The sequence below is a fragment of the Lutra lutra genome, chromosome 14, assembly GCF_902655055.1.
Source record: "Lutra lutra chromosome 14, mLutLut1.2, whole genome shotgun sequence".
Lineage (NCBI taxonomy): Eukaryota > Metazoa > Chordata > Mammalia > Carnivora > Mustelidae > Lutra > Lutra lutra.
The window spans coordinates 74,443,635-74,461,217 of record NC_062291.1 but is presented as its reverse complement, the minus strand read 5'-3'; the positions used below and the strand labels follow the sequence as shown (position 1 = coordinate 74,461,217).

Here is a 17,583-nt window from a genome sequence, read left to right as displayed (position 1 = left end):
ATGACAAGAACTGGTTTCCACAAATAAGAAAAAATCCTCTCACACCACATTGGTTTATTCTGATTATTATTATTATTATTAACTCAGTCATTCACTAGGAGCACATTTACTGAGCACAGTCTGTTTGACCTCAAGGGTTCTGGACATGTAAGTCATGTGCCTGTCACCCAGCAGCTCCCACTTACCCGGTTGGGCTCCATAATTCCCTGACAGCTGTCATGGGAGTTCAGGGTCCTCAACCCTCACCTACCCCAAGGCAGCAGAAATCAGGGACCTGGCTGTGTATCTCATGGGAGATGAATTCTTTGCTGTCACAGAGTGACAACAAGCTCTAAATAATCCATGGTTACGTCACAGGTTGGGGTCATCCAGGTGTTTGCCCGCCTACCTTCTCCCTGCCCTGAGGCCATGTCATTAATCAGAGGAAAACCTCCATTTTGTGAATTGCATCTTGACCACAGCATGGGCAAAAGGGGGGGGGTAGATGAGAGATGTGGACTCATTCCTGGAAGTGCTGACATGGGGGGCCCAAGATGGCCAACGCCTTGTCCAAGGCTGCCGGCCATGGAGAAAGACCAGCTGATCCCCTGCTCCTCTGTGCAGTTTGCTGCTCTGCCCAGCTGCTGTGTCACATGCTAAGACCAAAGTTCACTGACAAATAAACTGGCTTCCTCCTCAAGTCATCCTAATCCCAACCACATAGAGTCTATGATGTCTTCTTGTTTTTAATTCCAAAGGGAGGTGTTGTTTCTATTTCCCGCAGCTCCTTTTGCAAATGAGTTTTATCCACTGGACAAAGAATGGGAAAAGGGGGGACCTCAGTATTCCGGGGGGCAGCCCTCTCATCCAGACCAATAGCTTTTGGGGGCCAGTGGCATCCCATGCTGACCAGCATGCTGGCCCCAAGAAGCTGACTTTTCCCTCTCCATACTTGCCCTTCACCGGAGACAAGATTAGGGTTGACAGAAGGACCCATAGCCCATGGCCCAGAGCAGCCTCATTTTTGTAGGAGGAGATCTGCCCCTTCAGTTGTGGGGTAGCTCTTGTGCAGGGCTTGGGCCAGGCTCTCACAGCCAGGCTGGGAGTCTTGCTCCAGCCAGGAGGCCCCAGACCCCCACTCAGGCATTACCCCAAGTTAGATATCCTGCAGTCACGTTGGCATTTACATTTCAATGGAGTATTTCCAATTCAGTGAATGGGAAATTGCTCTGTAATTTCCAAAAGCAATTAATTATGCAGAAAATTTTGCATCCAAGGAAAACAAGAATTTGTGCAAAGTTCCACTCCAGGCTGGAGTTGGGACTTTTCTTCTCCTTCCTCTGTGGTTGTCAGTGTTGTTGGTGAGTGAGGTGGGCTTGAGTGGGCACCCTCGTCGTGCTGGTTCTAGGAAGCGGGCGGCTGGAGGCCTCAGTCTGGCGTTTGTAAAGGAAGGTGGGGATTCCATTCTTCCCAGGGCAGCTCTAGGGACTAAGGGAGGTATCTACACAAATGCATCAACACCGTGCCTGCCATCTAACACCGCAAACACTCAATAAATTATGTCCGTCACTCTTTGCGTGTAAGCTGTTATCCTAAAGGATAAAGAAGCTTAAATCCCTGATGTAACATACCCTTCCCCTTTAAAGGCAGAGACCTTTAAAGTAGGCTTGGTGGGTGGAGGGGGTAGATTCTTTGCTTTACACTTCTGTGCACCCACAGCATTAAGCAGTGCGTGGAAATGTCAACGCCGTTATGTGAGACCATGTTGCTAAGCTTTACACGTCACCATCTTTCCAGTGTTGCACCGTTCGAGAAAAGTGGGGGCCAAAGGCGGGGGTGGACCAAGTCCAGAGGTCTTTGGAGCATGTGTCTTCTCAAGAACATTCCTGTCGCGAATGGACAATTATCGGCATGCAAAGATAACCCAGTGAGACACGAACGGAGGTGGCCACGAGATTGTTCAGCCCGACGTGCTAAATTCACTATTGTTGAAACTGAATAGGCAGTGGGGGGACCCCTGGCAGCCTCTTGGGGCACGTGCTGCTTCAGTGACCCGGAGTAACTGTGAATAAAGGGTTCTCAGAGGGGCTTGGGTCTGAGTCAGTGATGTGAGCGATGCAGCAAAGGGCGGTGACTGTCCTCTGGCTGGTTCTGTGCTGTGAATCATCCCATCAGCCCATTAGGAGGCAAGCCACAGCCGGAGGCAGAGTGGCTTGTGGTGCAGGATTCAGGAGCCCAGAATCTGCAGAGCCTGGGACAGCGTGACAGGAAGGCATGGATGACCGTGATGGTGATAAGGAGGATGATGAGGAGAGTGGCATTTGTGTGACATTTATGATGTGCCAGACCCTGTGCCGAGCCCTTCACCGCATCCCCTGAAGCGGGGCTGTCACTAGCTCCTACCCTGTCTCATGGATGAGGAGGTCACCCAGGTGGAGGCAGTGACCAGAGCCCAGAGGGCCTGTGGGTGACAGAGCCCAGGTTCTGTGTACGCTCTGCTGCCCGTCTCTGGTGCGAAGTGGGTGCCTCTTGCAAACGGCCCACAGAATTTTTCCTGAGACGCTCAGCGTGTGTGGAGTTGGATATCTGAGGGGACTCTGTTTTCACAATCGATTTCTCTTAAAACAAAAATTTTAGACAAGAGACCTTTGGATCTCATCCAGATAGGGCTCGAGTGCCCCTCACAAAACATATTTCACTTCTCGTTCAAACAGTGGCTTTCTAATTTTTGGTTTCGGGACTCCTTTACACTCTTAAAAGTACTGAGAATCCCAAGGGGTTTTTGTTGGAGACAGGGGACAGATCTAACTGACACGGTATTGAGAATCAAAGGTGAAGAAAGGGTTACATATTTAGTACTTCATTTAAAAATAACATCAAGGGAAAAAAATAACACCAAGAAGCCCATTACATGTTACTCAAAATAACAGAACATATTTTTATTGAAAATCACTGTATTTACAAACAAAAAATGTAAGGTGAAGTATGGCATTGTTTTCTACTTTTCCAGGCTAGTGTCTGCCCGTAAGACACGTGGGGTCTTCTACTCACTTAAGCTTTCAGTTTGATGCAGTATCCCACATCCGGTGGCTTCTGGAGAAACAGGGTCCTCCAATGAGAACATGGGAGACAGAAAGGTAAATCAGAACTTCGTATGGGTAGGAAACAGCTTTGACCTCATGGACCCTAAAAAGGCTGAGATTGCCAGGGTCCCTGGGCCTCACTGTGACAACTGCTGCACTAGAAGGACCAGAATGGTCTCAGGCTGGAAGACGTGTGTGGGCACACATGTTCCCATAGCATCCTTGAGCTAGGACATGCTGTGTGTACCCAACCCGTTCAGCTCTGGCAGGTCAGAATGGTGAGGTTGGGGGAGTCGGGGGCAGTGGTGAGTGCCAGGTGGATTCTGATGGGAATCAGAACTGCTGATTCCCATCAGCCATCACCCTCAGGGCTGTGTGGCAGGCTGGCGTTCCTGGCCCCTCCGGGTCTCTCACTCTGAGAGAGGCCCTCCTGGTGGGCAGCACCTTCAAGGACGGCCTTTCCTTCTCTGTTCTAGCATGCCAGAGGAGTTGAGTGTCACGTTCTGCTCAGTGAGGCAGAACTCTAGGCTGACGTGTAAAACCCATCTGTGTCCGGAAGACTCAGTGGTACTCTTCTCGTAGGTAGGAGCCCATGCCGCAGGCAAGCCTCTGCTCCTTGGTGTGCTGGGTGGGGTGATATACCTTGATGGGAGCCATCCCACGTGATCATTTGCCATGGCGAGAGCTACGGGATTATACTGATGTTGGACCTGGGAAAACCCTTCGAGTTACAAATGGCAGGACCCTGGAAGTTTGAGGGTTTGTTGTGAGCGCTCAGCAGTTGAAATTTCTACTGGAGAGTTGGCAGGCTCCATCTGACAGCTTTGACCTTGCTGGGATGGAGGTCTGGAGAGAGAGAATGCCCTCTGTGCAAGACTATTCACCCCAGCATAGGATCTTGATACTGTCCTGCTAGAAAACCTCTCTCTGGAAATAGGCAAAAGCAAAAGGGGAAATACCTCTTCCATGTTCCAGGTTCAAAAATTCAGGTTAAAACATTTTTAGCTGGGTGCCTGGGTGGCTCAGGGGGTTAAGCCTCTGCCTTCAGCTTAGGTCATGATCTCAGGGTCCTGGGATCAAGCCACACATTGGGCTCTCTGCTCAGCAGGGAGCCTGCTTCCCCTCTCTATCTCTGTCTGCCTACTTGTGACCTCTCTCTCTGTCAAATAAATAAATAGAATATTAAAAAAAATTTTAAGTTAAAAATTAGGTATATGGCTTGAGAAATGTGCTTTTTTTGCTTCGCATACTGGCTGGTGGTTGATTTATTCAGTGGCTCAGTAGAACTGCAGTGCCTGGTGCTTTGAGGAACCCAGAGAGTCAGAGACAAATGAGCCATCTGAACAGTGTGAACGTGCCCAGCAGAGGGAAGAGATCTGGGCTCAGGGACTTCTCCCAGGTTCCGTTGTTCTGTAGCAGAGGCTCTCCAACGTTAGCTTGCTTTGGGATCAGTTCCTGACTCATGGAGTCTAGGATGGAGCTTGATAACTTGCATTTCTAGAGCATTCCCAGTGATGCTGCTGGAGCCCACACTTGACCGAAGAGCCACGAGAATGTTGACCCAGTTACACTGGTTTGATGGTCTTGCTCTGCTCTCAGAGGGGTCTGCAAAATGGGGCTGAGAAGGAGCAGTAGCCAGATTGGACTTGTGGGGCAGTGAGGAGGGGGCATAGGAGAGGACAGCACATTGTGGCTGCGGTGTGGGCTGTCAGCCCCGTGGTGGCAGCGGCAGAATGAGGACAACAGTTGAAAGATTCTGTGCTGCACTGATGTCTGGCTCTAATTGGAAGGCTGTGGGGATCCGCTGTGAAAGGCTCTGATACCCACCCCCACCACCCCCCACCCCAGACTAGGGCCTTAGAAGCCAAGGCTACTGAGGAATGGCTACCGCGTGTCTAGTAAATTGGTGCCTGAGCAGCAGGGCTGCCAGGCGGAAGCTTGTCTTCTTTGCAGGGAGGACACAGATAGTTTGTTTTCCGTAGTCTGAGCTTGGCCAGAGATTGGAATTCACTTGGCTGAGTTATGCCTGGAAAATACGAAGTAAAACAGAGGGTTTTGAGGTAATTATTTGAAAAGAAATCCTCCTTCCAGAATGATCTTTGGAGCAGTCTTTAACCTGAACCATTCAAATGAGGAATGCTGACATATACACTTTGCTTTGCTCTTGTCACTTTTGCCGAGTGGAAGCATCTGTGGTTGTCAGGAGGAAGTGGGAGTGGGCGGCACTGCTGGTGACGCGCTGTAATGCAGATTACTCGAACACACGCGGGTGTTTGACCTGCCAAAGTGCTATGATTCCATGAGCCCAGGTCTCCTTGAACCTAGGCCTGGACTGTGCATAGTGTGGTCTCGCACTAGCTCGCTGCTTGTCGTAAGAGAGGGACAGTGGAGGATATTGGTGGTGGGAGGCCAGACGCCATATCCCAAAGGAACCTGATCTCTGTCCTTGACCCTGTCTCACCATGGCCACCGCCTCATACCCAGTGTCTTGGACGGACGGTGTATAATGTCTGGTCATTGGAAGGTTAGTGCCTTGTGGGAGCCATCGGCAGTCTGGGCCAGGCACTGGGCTGGCTGGGGCTGGACTGCCAAGCTCAAGGTGAGCAGTCTTGGCGCTGGGTGCCTGAATGCTGATACGGCCTTACGTGTCTACCCTGAAGCCCTCAGGCTGCACCCCAGCATCCCCGGGCTCAGAGAAAGCAGAAGGGGTGCTTTCTGGGTGTACAAGAGGTACCAGCAAACACTGCCTGTCCGCTGGATTCTGTTCCAACCCACACGGGAGAGCGCCCCTCAAGGGAGGTAGACTAAGTGTTCCTTGTCCACTTGGGGCGAGGGTGACCCAGCTGAAGCCGTTTCCATGCGGGGTCTGGCCCTCCCTGGCTGAGGCTCCTGATAATCTACTAGGTTATACCTGCTCTTTCATGTGAAGGAGGAGAGACACCTGCTCCATTCCCTGCCTCGCAGGACTTAGGGGTTGTGGGGGGGGAGGAGAGAGAAAGAGCCAGCACTGGAACACCTTGAGTGTAGTCACAGTAACATTCCTATCCAGCCCTTTTCTGTGCCAGGCAGTGGGTCCTGGACCTTAGTCCTCCCCATATGGGGGGATGCAGAGATGAAACACAGCAGCAGGGACCATGGAGCTTTGAACCTGTGGTCCGACTTCAGGACTTCTGGATTTTTAAACCATGATGCCCCACACTCACAAGCTCTGGGAAGGGGCTACACATGTGTCTCCTCTTCCAGGAAGGCACCAAGGAGATGACCCCAGCCTGGCCAGCTCCTGCCAGATGCCTCCTGTCTCTGGCCTCAAGAATGTTCTCTGCAGTCCAGAGAGGGCTTGTTGGGGAGGCTGCTGACTTCTCCCCGTGGGCCTGTCTTACACCCCTCACTTCTTGACTTCAGTAGCACCCTCTGGGGGGAGTGTATATACAGCCAGGGGTGGGGAAGGGGTGCTCAGTGGGGGAAGTCATGGGCTGAGGGACTTCTTCACACAGCTGTATTATGGGATTGCATTCAGCCTTACTGAACGGTAACAACAGATATTACTTTTTTATGTTTTTAAACTGCAAACACTATTAAACTGAAAGGATGCCCACTCATTCTGTCATTACACTTTATTGGACCTGGTAAATATCACTTACATCCACTTAAATCAGATTTCAGCTTCTCAAGCACACAATTCTTGTCAAAATGGCATCAAAAGCCCAAGACTAAAATTTTAAAATTGAGCGTTCATTTTCCTATCCGTGTTGTGGGGGTGAGTAGGAACTGGAGAACCTATGGTTTTCTTTTTTTTTTTTTTTAAAGATTTTATTTATTTATTTGACAGACAGAGATCACAAGCAGGCAGAGAGGCAGGCAGAGAGAGGAAGGGAAGCAGGCTCCCCGCCGAGCAGAGAGCCCGACGCGGGGCTCGATTCCAGGACCCTGGGATCATGACCTGAGCCGAAGGCAGCGGCTTAACCCACTGAGCCACCCAGGCACCCCCCCTATGGTTTTCTTTTGAAAATTTGGCTCTAACTCTTAACCAGCTCCATGACTTCGGCTGGATGTTGACCTTTCTGGACCCCAGTGTCCTCCACTGTAAAGGAAGGCTAACCCCAGTGATCAGGCTGTTGTGTGTTCATTGACATGGGCCTACCAAAGCATTGCCCACAGTGACTGGCTCTAAGGACAAGCAGTTGGGGGAGGCTCCCAGGAGACCCCCAAGTGCACTGTGAGTGGGTTACAGGAAGCCCGGAGCTCACCTGGTTGGGTAGACTGGTTGAGGGGACGGTGTCCTAGAAAATGACTGATGTGGACCATAGAAACCACCTCCTCAGCTTTAAAGAATAAAGGGGGAAATGTTTTAAATTCAGCAGAGAGTGTTAGGGAAAATGTGGAAAATGGGGCTGAGGTGTGGGGGAGGGGCTGCTGTTGACAAGAGGACATTCAGTGTGAGAATGGATTACCAAGGAGAGTTTTGGATATTCTGGAAAAGGGGGCGTTACCTGATGGCAACGGAATAAGTGATGTATTCTTTTGACGTGTAACACCACAATTCCCTGTCTCCTGAGCATTGGCCCATCCGATAAGGAAGATATTAGGGACTAGTTGTTTGCTGAGCTCAAAGTCTCTGTTGACCTTAAAACAACTTGCCTGGAAGAAAAACGACCTAGTGTATATTTACTATTGAACATAATTTTCCTTAGGAAGTCTGCAACCCTATTAAAGATTAATAGGGAATCTTATTTTCATCTGTTTCTGCTTAAAGTCTATTTGTGCAAGTGTAGGCTGTTAGCCATTCAGACATCCGTTTACCTTCTTCCTCCACTGCCTCCCAGGGCAGGCAGAAGCTAGGCTCTTTTAATGTGCGGAAGGTAGATTAACATTCTGCTGAGCTTGGGGCTCAGGTACCACAGAGGTGTTTAGCGCTTGTCCTTTGGGGGTAAGGGCAAAGGGAGGAATTTTGCAAATTATTAAAGTCAAGAGAGCCTGTGTAATTTCAATTTTTCATCTTCTGGGAACCCCCAAAGAAGCAAGGTTTGACTGAAGGAGGCCAGGCAGCATTTGGGATAATTTCTAGAATTTACTTATGTTTCTCTGAAGTAATTAGAGTTCAGTTTCTCTGGCTCTAAGCATTACATGATGTAACGCTTCTTTCCGAGGGGTCAGATAGCACCTCCTTAAATGTATACCGGCCTGATGCCAGCCAGCTCAGTAGAGGACCACATCTGGGGACCACATGTAGTGACCTGTGGAATTGCCCTGAACTGTTTCTGAGTGTGATTCCATTGGCCTATAAAACACATTCCTCTGCTGGAAGATGCGGAGGACTCACAGAAGACGTCGCTCTTTCGTCATAACAGTAGGTTAAGCCTGATGTTATTTGAGCACATATAGACCTTGGACATGTAAATTAGTGATCTCAGGATGAAGCATTTCATACACCAAATTATTAGCAGAAGAATTTGAAGAAAAAGATTACTGTGACTGTCTCTACCCTAAGGCTTCATAGAGGTCTCAAGGGCAGTGTGGACCTCCTGGGCTGGTCCCGAGCAAAACAAAAGACACCACACTGATGAATCCTATCCTCCTCCAGGAAACTGGAGTTCATACACAGGGGCTAGGTGCCTGGCATGCTCATCTTCCAGGTCTGCTGTGAAGGCTTTGCTGTCATTCAACTGGAGTAATCAAGCTTCAGAGAAGTTAAGGTATTCACCTCAAATGCCATGTTTAGCAAGTGGTTGAATTCAAACTGAAGACCTGGTCCATTTTCAAATTCTGTATTCAAAACCTCTACTCTACACTGACTTTTAGAAGAGTTTTTGTTTTCTGTTCCTCTTACAGCAGGTTGCCACAAACATGGTAGCTTTAACACAAATTGATTCTCTTACGTTTCTAGACATCGGAAGCCATACACAGGTCTTGTGGGGCTGAAATCCAAGTGCCCGCAGGACTGAGTTCCTTTTGGAGGATCTAGGGACAAATCCATTTCCTTGACTTTTGCCCACACGCATTCCTTGTCTCATGGCCCCATCTTCGAAATCAGTAAAAGCTGGTCCAGTCTTTTGCACATGGCATCTGACCTCCTCATCTGCCTTCTTCTTATACTTTTAAAGATCTTATGATTATTTTGAGCCCACCTGGGTGATCCAGAAGAATCTGCTCACCTGAAGACCTGAAACTACAATCACACATTCCAAGGCCTTTTCATCACCATGCCAAGTAACATGTTCACACTGTCTGTGGTTCCAGGATTAGAGTATAGACATCTTTTGTCTATAGTAGTTTATCTTGAATTGCAGAACAGATTAGTCCCCTACTACTACAGTAGTATATCATGAATTGCAGAACAGATTAGTCCCCGGTCATTGCTAGAATTCACGGAGCCAAGTATGTAACTTTCATCCAGCCAAGGGTATGTGTGCATTTTGCAGTAATAGTACTACTCCCTCTGTCTGATTTTTCAGTGGCCCCAAAGACCTTCACTCCATTTACATTTATCTGTTGCATCAAAGAAAGCTACATCTGAAGGCATCTTGAAATTCTTTCTAAAGTGAGAGTGGGCATAAATAATTCAGTAAAACCATGGAGGGTGACCTTTGCTGCCCCAGGGGTTCCTGAGCAGTTAGTTGACTTGGGGCTTCTCAGGTTCCTGGGTTGAATGTAAGGCAACTGCTATAATTCACTCCTGAAGATGGAGGGGTCTGCAGGGTTTAACGAAGTAAATTCATCCCATGTTGGTCTAGAGTTTTAAGGAGTGGCTGAAAGATTGGTCAAGCATCTAGATTTCTGTTTCCCCTTGTGGCCCAAAGTCACAACACTGATGACTAATTCTTGTGCAGAAATATGAAAGACTGATTGGATAAGATGGACTCTCGAAGAATTTTGGCTGATTTGTCACAGACCGTTAGTAGATATCTGAATGTTTTATGATAATTTAATCATCCAGAAAACCTCAAATTTCTCTTTTCCTTCCATTGCTTCCCATAAAAACAAGCATTGTCCAAGTGGAGTTTTGTGCACCGGAGGACATCTCGTAGCGTGGATAATACAGAACAACTTTATTTGCCTTGGCCGTGTAGCTAGCGTAGGACTGTTGGCAGGGTCTTTGTGCCCAAGGGGGACTTACAGTTTGCTTATACCATGACCATCCGTGAGTCCGTGGGGAGATTGGAGAGGAGGGTGAAGGGAGGAGTTCTGGCCCGAGTGCAGCTCTGGGGCATCCGACCCAAGGCTGCCAAGAGCCCCTTCACTGTTGGAATGGATTCCCTTGCCAACTGCCATAGCTTACTTTTCAGATTTTCCACGTAGAGATTAGCTGTCAAACCCTGTCAGCCCCTCCGCAGCTGTTGATTGACAGGTGTCAGTGCTTGTGCTAGGTGGCTTCGTGAGGGGTGCCGAGATTGATCAGATGCTGACCTGGACGCCCTTCAGGGGGCTGCTGCTGTTTCACGTCCTCAGAAAGGCTAAGGAAACATGGCATCTCTGCCCTGCGGCATGCTTGCCCGGAACCCTCACCCTGGAGAGAATCCCCAAGCAGGACACAGGGACTAAAGCCCTGGGTGACACCTGCACTTCCCGAAGTCCTTCCTTGGAAGGGCTTTGTCACCGCACCAGGGGGCGAGCCCTGAAGGTGGTGGTCATAGCCTCCTGTGACCCACATGCTGGGCCAAGAGCTACCAAGGAGCTGGACGAGCAGCTGTGATCAGGGTTCCCCAGGGCAAGTGAGGACAGTGGCATGTATTAAATGGGTTGTAGCCTCCCAAGTATCACGATGAAGCTGAGCAGGGCTTTGGGAGGAACAGGGCAAACCTCTTCTTGCGAGAGCCGTATTGTGCCAGGAAACAGAGACGTTAGGCAAAGTTTCTTGGACCTCACAGTACTTTGCCGAAAACAGAGGGTCACAGTTTGGCTAAGTCAATGAGAAGTCCATTAAATGGTTGGGCTTTAATCATCCCACCAGGGTGGAAACCCACATTAGGGGGCTGAGAAACTCAAGGTGTGCAGAGCTGCGGGTATGTGTGTCTGGGGATGTGAACCTGCCCCAGAATTGCCCCAGGGAAGCCACACTCTCTCACGGGCCTGGGGAAGACCCTGGCTTTCTGAAGGGCAACCTGCGCATCCCCCCAGCTCTGCAGACTGTGCCCCAGAGAACATGCTGGGCTTTGACCGCCCCCGGCCGGAAGCTCACATGCACCCACAAAGTGGGGAACAGCAAGGCAAGAAAACACCTCTGCAGAATGTCTTGAATATAGGCTCTGATCTGCGAGAGGATGCTTTCCAGATGTGCTCTCGGTAGGCTGCCGGGGAAGAAGGGTTAAGGTAATTTTCTAAAAACGGAACGAGAAAAATCTGTTTTGTGTCACCGTACCAGAAAATCACCATTCTAGAACTCTTGCTTTGTCATCCCGGTGCTAATATTAGCAGCATGTTTTTCAAATTATTTTTATTCTGCATAAGAGATTAGCAGTATTAACAAACTCACTGATATTTTGTCATTTAAAAAATATGTCTTTCCCCCTAAGCCCCAGGGGGAAAAGGAGCTTTTTCTTAAAAATGCCTTTATTCTGTGAGCTCATATGACTGAGAGGTATTAAGTAACACCACAGGATTCCTGGCTTCAGACTTCTGAAATTTGTTTTGGTCAGAGTCACTCCACAGACGTAGCCTCCATATGTGATACAAGGGGCTGGTGGAAGGCAGGCTAAGAGGCATGTCCCCCTGTGTTGAGCTTGCTGTGGGTCTGGGCTACAAGGGCTTCATGTTGAAATGGACCAGAAATTGGGGAGAAAAAAAAAATAAGGGATAGGATATGAAAAGGTATTGGGTAATGTGTATTCTGGGTCCTGAGTGAGGAGCTTTATAGAACTTTCCATGAGTTCTCACAGCAGCCACGTAAAACGACTGTGAATGGCATTTGCCCCATTTTCCAGGTGAAGAAATGGAGTTGGAGAAGTGAACTAGTTTGCTAAGGTGTGAGAAGATGAAAGGTCTAGCTGGGGCTAGAGACAGGTGCATGTCCCTCTTGGGCCTGGCGTGCTTTGTTTCCTCGGACTTTTGTTTCCTCTAATTAAGAAAACCTTTCTAGACTACATGGCTTGCTTTGAAAACTGAGACTTGAAAGCCCTGATGGTCACGCTGTGGTCAGAGACAAATGCTAGTCATTTCTTACACAAGCGGGTGAATAAAGGGATCCCTTCCCAAGGTTCTGGGTTTGGACCAGTCAATCAAGCTCTGCAGTCCTGAATGGACACCAGTGGCGGCCCCAACGCCCCTCAGTAAAGGGAAGCCTAATGCATCGATAGACTCTCCAGGCTCAGGTTCAGGGTCCTGGATGCATCCATGACCCCTGCTGGGCTCCCGAATGCCATTCAGAGCGCTCATTGAGGCTAGAGTCAGTGGAACAGCATTAGGCTCTGAAGAACAATCTGGCCAAATGGTGGGAGGGGGAGAGCAGTTATACACTCAATAACTTAAATCATCTCCCTGGGAACTTGAGGTCCAACCCCCTCTGCATTTTCCCCTTCTAGGGCTGACACCTGCCATCTGCCACACCCACCGTGTGACTCAGGGCAGGAGCTTAACCTTTTGGCCTTCGGTTTTCTTACATGGGAGATGAGGGGGTCCACTAGAGAAATCTGGGTCTCTGTACAAACCCAATGCCTAGACGCAAAATCATGTTTCATGGCAAAGTAGACTCGTGGGTGAGAACAATAATAACGCTTTGAAAACAAGTACTCTTTTTTCCCAAGTATCTTCAAGCAGCCCTAGATTTTATCGTTGAAGTGTAAGGGAAATCTAAGGAGTCAGCAACAAATGTGGGAGTTCTGGGTAGTTCATGTCCGAGGCTGGATCTCACTCAGGACCTCACGATTCCTGGTCCAGAGCTCATTTCCATGAACGACACAGCTTATGTCCAAGTGTAGGATTCATCCTGGAAAAAAAAAAAAAAAAGAAAGGAAGAAACAACAAACATTTAAAAGAATAGGATGATCCAGGAGGAGTTAAAATGGGCATTACTAGTATGTTGGATTTTTTTTTAACCTGTTTGCTATAACACTATTTTCCTAAAAATGTTACAGAAAAAGTAGGTAAATGATTTCTCCCCCACTGTCAAAAGACCATTTGCTGTTTGAGAAGACTCTCCTAGATCTTATCATTAGAACCATTTTTCTATTTCCAGTTAGCAGCACGCTTCCCTTAGTGTGATATGTTCTGCATAAACCACTGTTTTTCTCCTCTGCCGGTTTGCTAAGGCTACCTTGGCATTTACTATGTTTTCCTCCTTTCTAAGGGTGGGAATTTTCTCTTTTGGAGGGAGATACATTTCTACATTATTGCCTATTCATTTCCTTTTCATTTTCTTAGAGAAAATCAGGTTCATCACTGCTTGTAGTCATGGAGATTTCATGTCTCCAGAAGAGATCCAATTGTGGAATGTCTTTGTTAATCCCACACTGGACGTTTAAGCTTTTATGTTTGGATCAGTGCAGCCCAGGCAGGGGAGTGACCACAACAGGCTACAACGAGACTCTTTAACCCAAGGTGGGCAGGGCAAGTGTGTGCAGCGAGGGCTGTCCATGGACGCTGGGGGCCGGGGCATAGCAGGTGCTCAGGCTGTGGTTGGTGACTGGGCAGGTGAAGATCTTAAGCTTGAACCTGTGAGACACTTGCCTCCCATGGTGCAGTGAACTCTGTATGGCCTCATCTTCCTCGCAGACTGGCCCCCCCGCACCCCCGCCCTGTGCGGAGCTGCCTATGCCTCGATTCTGCCCCTCCTTTCGACAGTCTTGACTTCCGTTCTAGTGCCTTCCGTTCTTCCTGCCTCCGGTGCATCCTCCTTTCTTCCTCTCCTTCAGGCCTTCAGGTCTCCCCAGTGGCTCCCCACTGGCTGCAGTCTCCTAAGCAACCATGTCTCCCACTGGCCAGTGTCCTGCCTCCCCATTGCTGCTAGGACAGTGAGGGCATGGGATACGTCTCAAGCAAATCTTTGCTGAGTGGCTGAGAGATCCAAAAAGTCTTCCCAACATGCAAATCTGATCATGTTACTCCTTTGTTTAAAAACCTTCAGTAGGGGCGCCTGGGTGGCTCGGTCAGTCAAGCATCTGCCTTGGGTTCAGATCGTGATCACAGGGCCCTGCGATGGAGTCCTGCATCAGGCCCCCAGCTCAGCACGGAGCCTGCTTCTTACTCTCCTTCTGCCTCTTTTTCTGCTCATTCTTCCTTTCACTCTCTCTCTCAAATAAATAAATAAAATCTTAAAACATAAAATTAAATTCAAGTAAAAACCTTCAGTGGTTCCCAGTGGTTTGAGGATAAAATCCAAACTCTGAGATCATTCAAGGCTATTCAAGCCCTTGCCATCTCATCACCTGTCATTCACCATTTGCATCCCGTGGCTTGGCCATCCCACGGGGACAGCTAACAATTTTCCGGGTGATACGTGTGTTCAGTGTAGCAGTTGCGAATGATTTCCAGCTCTGGAGTCAGATTGAATGTGGTCGTGTTCCAGCTCCACCACAGAGCTCTGTGACCTGGAGGGAGTTCACTTAAACTCTCTTTGCCTCAGTTTCTTCATCTGCAAAATGGGACTGATAGTATCACCTGCTAAGGTTGGTGTATTAAATGTGTGCACACATGTCAAGCTCTTAAATCAGTCTCTGGCACATACAGACATTCCATTATCATAACCCCGGGTGTTGTATGAACTTACTGACTCTATCCTGTGCTGCCTCCTTCTGCCGGAGATATCCCCTCCGCCTCTGCCTGATGGACCCGAGCCATCCTCTGACTCCCAATCCCCATATCACTGCCTCTCTGGAACGAACGTCTCTAGCCAAGGAGTGTTAAAAGCTTAAGTCGTGGACTTATAGCCTGGTTCTGCTACTCACTATTTACTCTAGTCTAAACTTGTTAAGCTGTGGTTTTCTCCTTAGTGAAATTCAGATAAGAAAATAATTGCCTCTACCTTGTTAAGAGTTCTCAGGGAAAAATATAAAGACATACCTAGCATATACTGAATACTTCATTCATGTTGGATATTATTTTATTAGCAGCCTTTCTGCCTTTCTGCAATAGCCTTTCTACAATAATACTGCCTACTCACAGTATTATTGTCATCTGTTTCCTTGTTTGTCTTGGTGGGTGATTCGAATTCAGAGACAGAACTTACTGCCTCTCAGGCACTTGACGCATCATTCAGGCCATGGAACTGTGGAACTGACAAGGACTCAGTGGCTTTATCGATACATGTAACCATCTGTAACCATTTTCATATGTTGCTTTAAGAGATTTCCGAGGACCATGTCCATAAGAGAAGATGTTAGGAAGGAAGGGTCTTTGAGAGGCCCTAACAACTGGAGAGTAAATGGTCCTATACCATTTTATTTGGCCCAAAGATGACTGGGAATAAAGGGGAAGCCAGACTGGATGGGCTGGGACTTCACTCCCAAGACATGACACGGGCTTTATCAATAGGACTAAATACCTCCTGCTGGTCTTCAAACAGGGTCGTGCCAATATATGCTAAGTAGCTGATTATCCAAGAACGACACAGAGCCCTGATGTGGCGGGTGTTTGCGCATCACCGCGGTGCAAATACTCCCTCTGAGGTTACTCTCAAAACACCACTGTGATGTTAACCCACTTGCAAGGATGGACCAGACATCCAGGCATGGACTCCCTCCAGCACAACACTGTGTAAACCTCAGTTTTTCTATCTGTAAAATGTGAGTCCTCTGAAGTTACAGTCCTGTGTCCAAGTAGAAATGTTGGTGGGTCAAATGAGAGAGGAAAAAAAAAAAAACAACAGGCAAATGTTGGTGTTTGGGCAACCCTGCCTGTGCTCATCATCATCTTGAAACTCTGTCCACTGGCCGTGTGCATCTTAGGACCGGGATCTGTGCTGACAGTCTTCTGTCACAAACTAGCCCGTCCGGGCTTCTGCTCAGAGCCATGTATCTGGTTTTATCCTCCCAATCAGGGTTCTGCTCTGCGCAGCAGACTGACTCAATTAGCCTTTCATTCCAGAGTCCAATTGTGAGTCAATTCTGAGGTTGTTAAGCAAAATGAGTCTGGTGGCATTAGCCTCGCTCTGAAGGATAGTAATCCACATCGCGGTGCCGTTCAGTTAATAGTCTGCTTGAGAGACTATGAGAAACGGGGACTCGGAGACAAAGCGACCTTTTGTCCGTCTCTGGGGGACAGGCTGGGAGTGCAGGGCTGCCAGGTCAGAGAGCTGCTCAGGTTGTGGGCAACGCTGGAAGCCCAGCTGCCTGAACCACAGTTGGCCTTTGCAAAGTTAGAAGCCCAGCGGCACCAGATCATTAACTTTCATGACTGGGAAAATTCTTCTGAAATTAACACTCAGTCCAAGCTGGATGCCATTGGAGTCTGTTGAGCAAGCCCGAGCCACCTTTAGGGATTTCCTCGGAAAAATGAATCCTCTAACCAGGCTACAGAAAATGGCCAGGTTTTATGCCTTCCAGTGTGTTCAATTAGAGTCAGAAAACACCAACGAGGCTTAGATGGTGGGAGATCCAGGCACGCAGACGGGCTCACACTCAAGTCTCATTTGGAGGATTTTGCCAAGACCCTTAGCTTCAGCACATGGCCCTGCTTGGGAAGCGGGATGTGGGGGCCTCTCTGAGGACTTTCAGGTGCCGTGCGAAGAAAGTAAAGCTTTGTTGTAGCACCTGCCCTGGGGATTGACAGTGATGGGACCAGGCACACATGGATGGGGCCCAGATGGGCGCAGCTCGGGAGGCTCAGATACCCCTGCTTAAAAGGGTTTGAGGAGAGACCAGACCCTCACAGACCCCCTGCAGCCTTTGCAGTGTGCTATGAACTCAGACAATTTCATTGGGCCTCTTAACTCCCCACTAGCTACGATTGTAGTAAAGGGACACATAATGGGCTTCCTGCAGACCTTTTACAAACCTCTGTGATCTCCACACACACTACCTTGCTCTGCCCCGCCACGCAAGCTCGCACATAACCCAAGGTATGCTAAGTAAACACAGTTTTTTGGGTGGAAGGAGGGAAAAACAGCACTATGTATGTTGTCTGCCAATTTGGGTATGCTGAAGAGAAAAGAGCTGAGACAACCATCCATTGTCTCCCATAATTGCCGGATAATTTAAATTCTCTTGAAGTCCATTGTGTTCTTCGCTCAGAAGCAGAGCTGTTGTCTGCTGAGATGACCTCAGCAGTGGCCCCGCTCTCATTCAGGATCTCTCCAACAATATGCTCTTCAGACTGAAAAACAGCCAGTTGGCCTTCTGCCTCCCCAGACCAGCGTGTCTGTGGCCCATCTCCATCTCCGGGGCTCTGCAGTTTTGCCACCACTCATGGCTTCCCAGTGGACTGCGCTGGCCCCTGGGCAGCTTCCCAGCTGTGGACAGGTGCAGCCATGGTCAGCGGCCCCTCCAGGCACCTCCTCCCCCAGAAGGCCCCATCACACAGTGAAACCGTGCCTCAAGTGAGCATCGCCTGTCCCTCCTTCGGTTCTGGAGCAGTGAGCCCCTCCTCAGTGTCA

At 48.8% G+C, this 17,583-nt stretch overlaps 1 protein-coding gene across 4 annotated transcripts in view; it reads left to right on the top strand.

The window, feature by feature from the left end:
- GFRA1 (GDNF family receptor alpha 1) overlaps positions 1–17,583 on the top strand; it is a 204,772-nt gene that overhangs the window by 152,169 nt on the left and 35,020 nt on the right. The gene's annotated exons all lie outside the window — the stretch shown is intronic.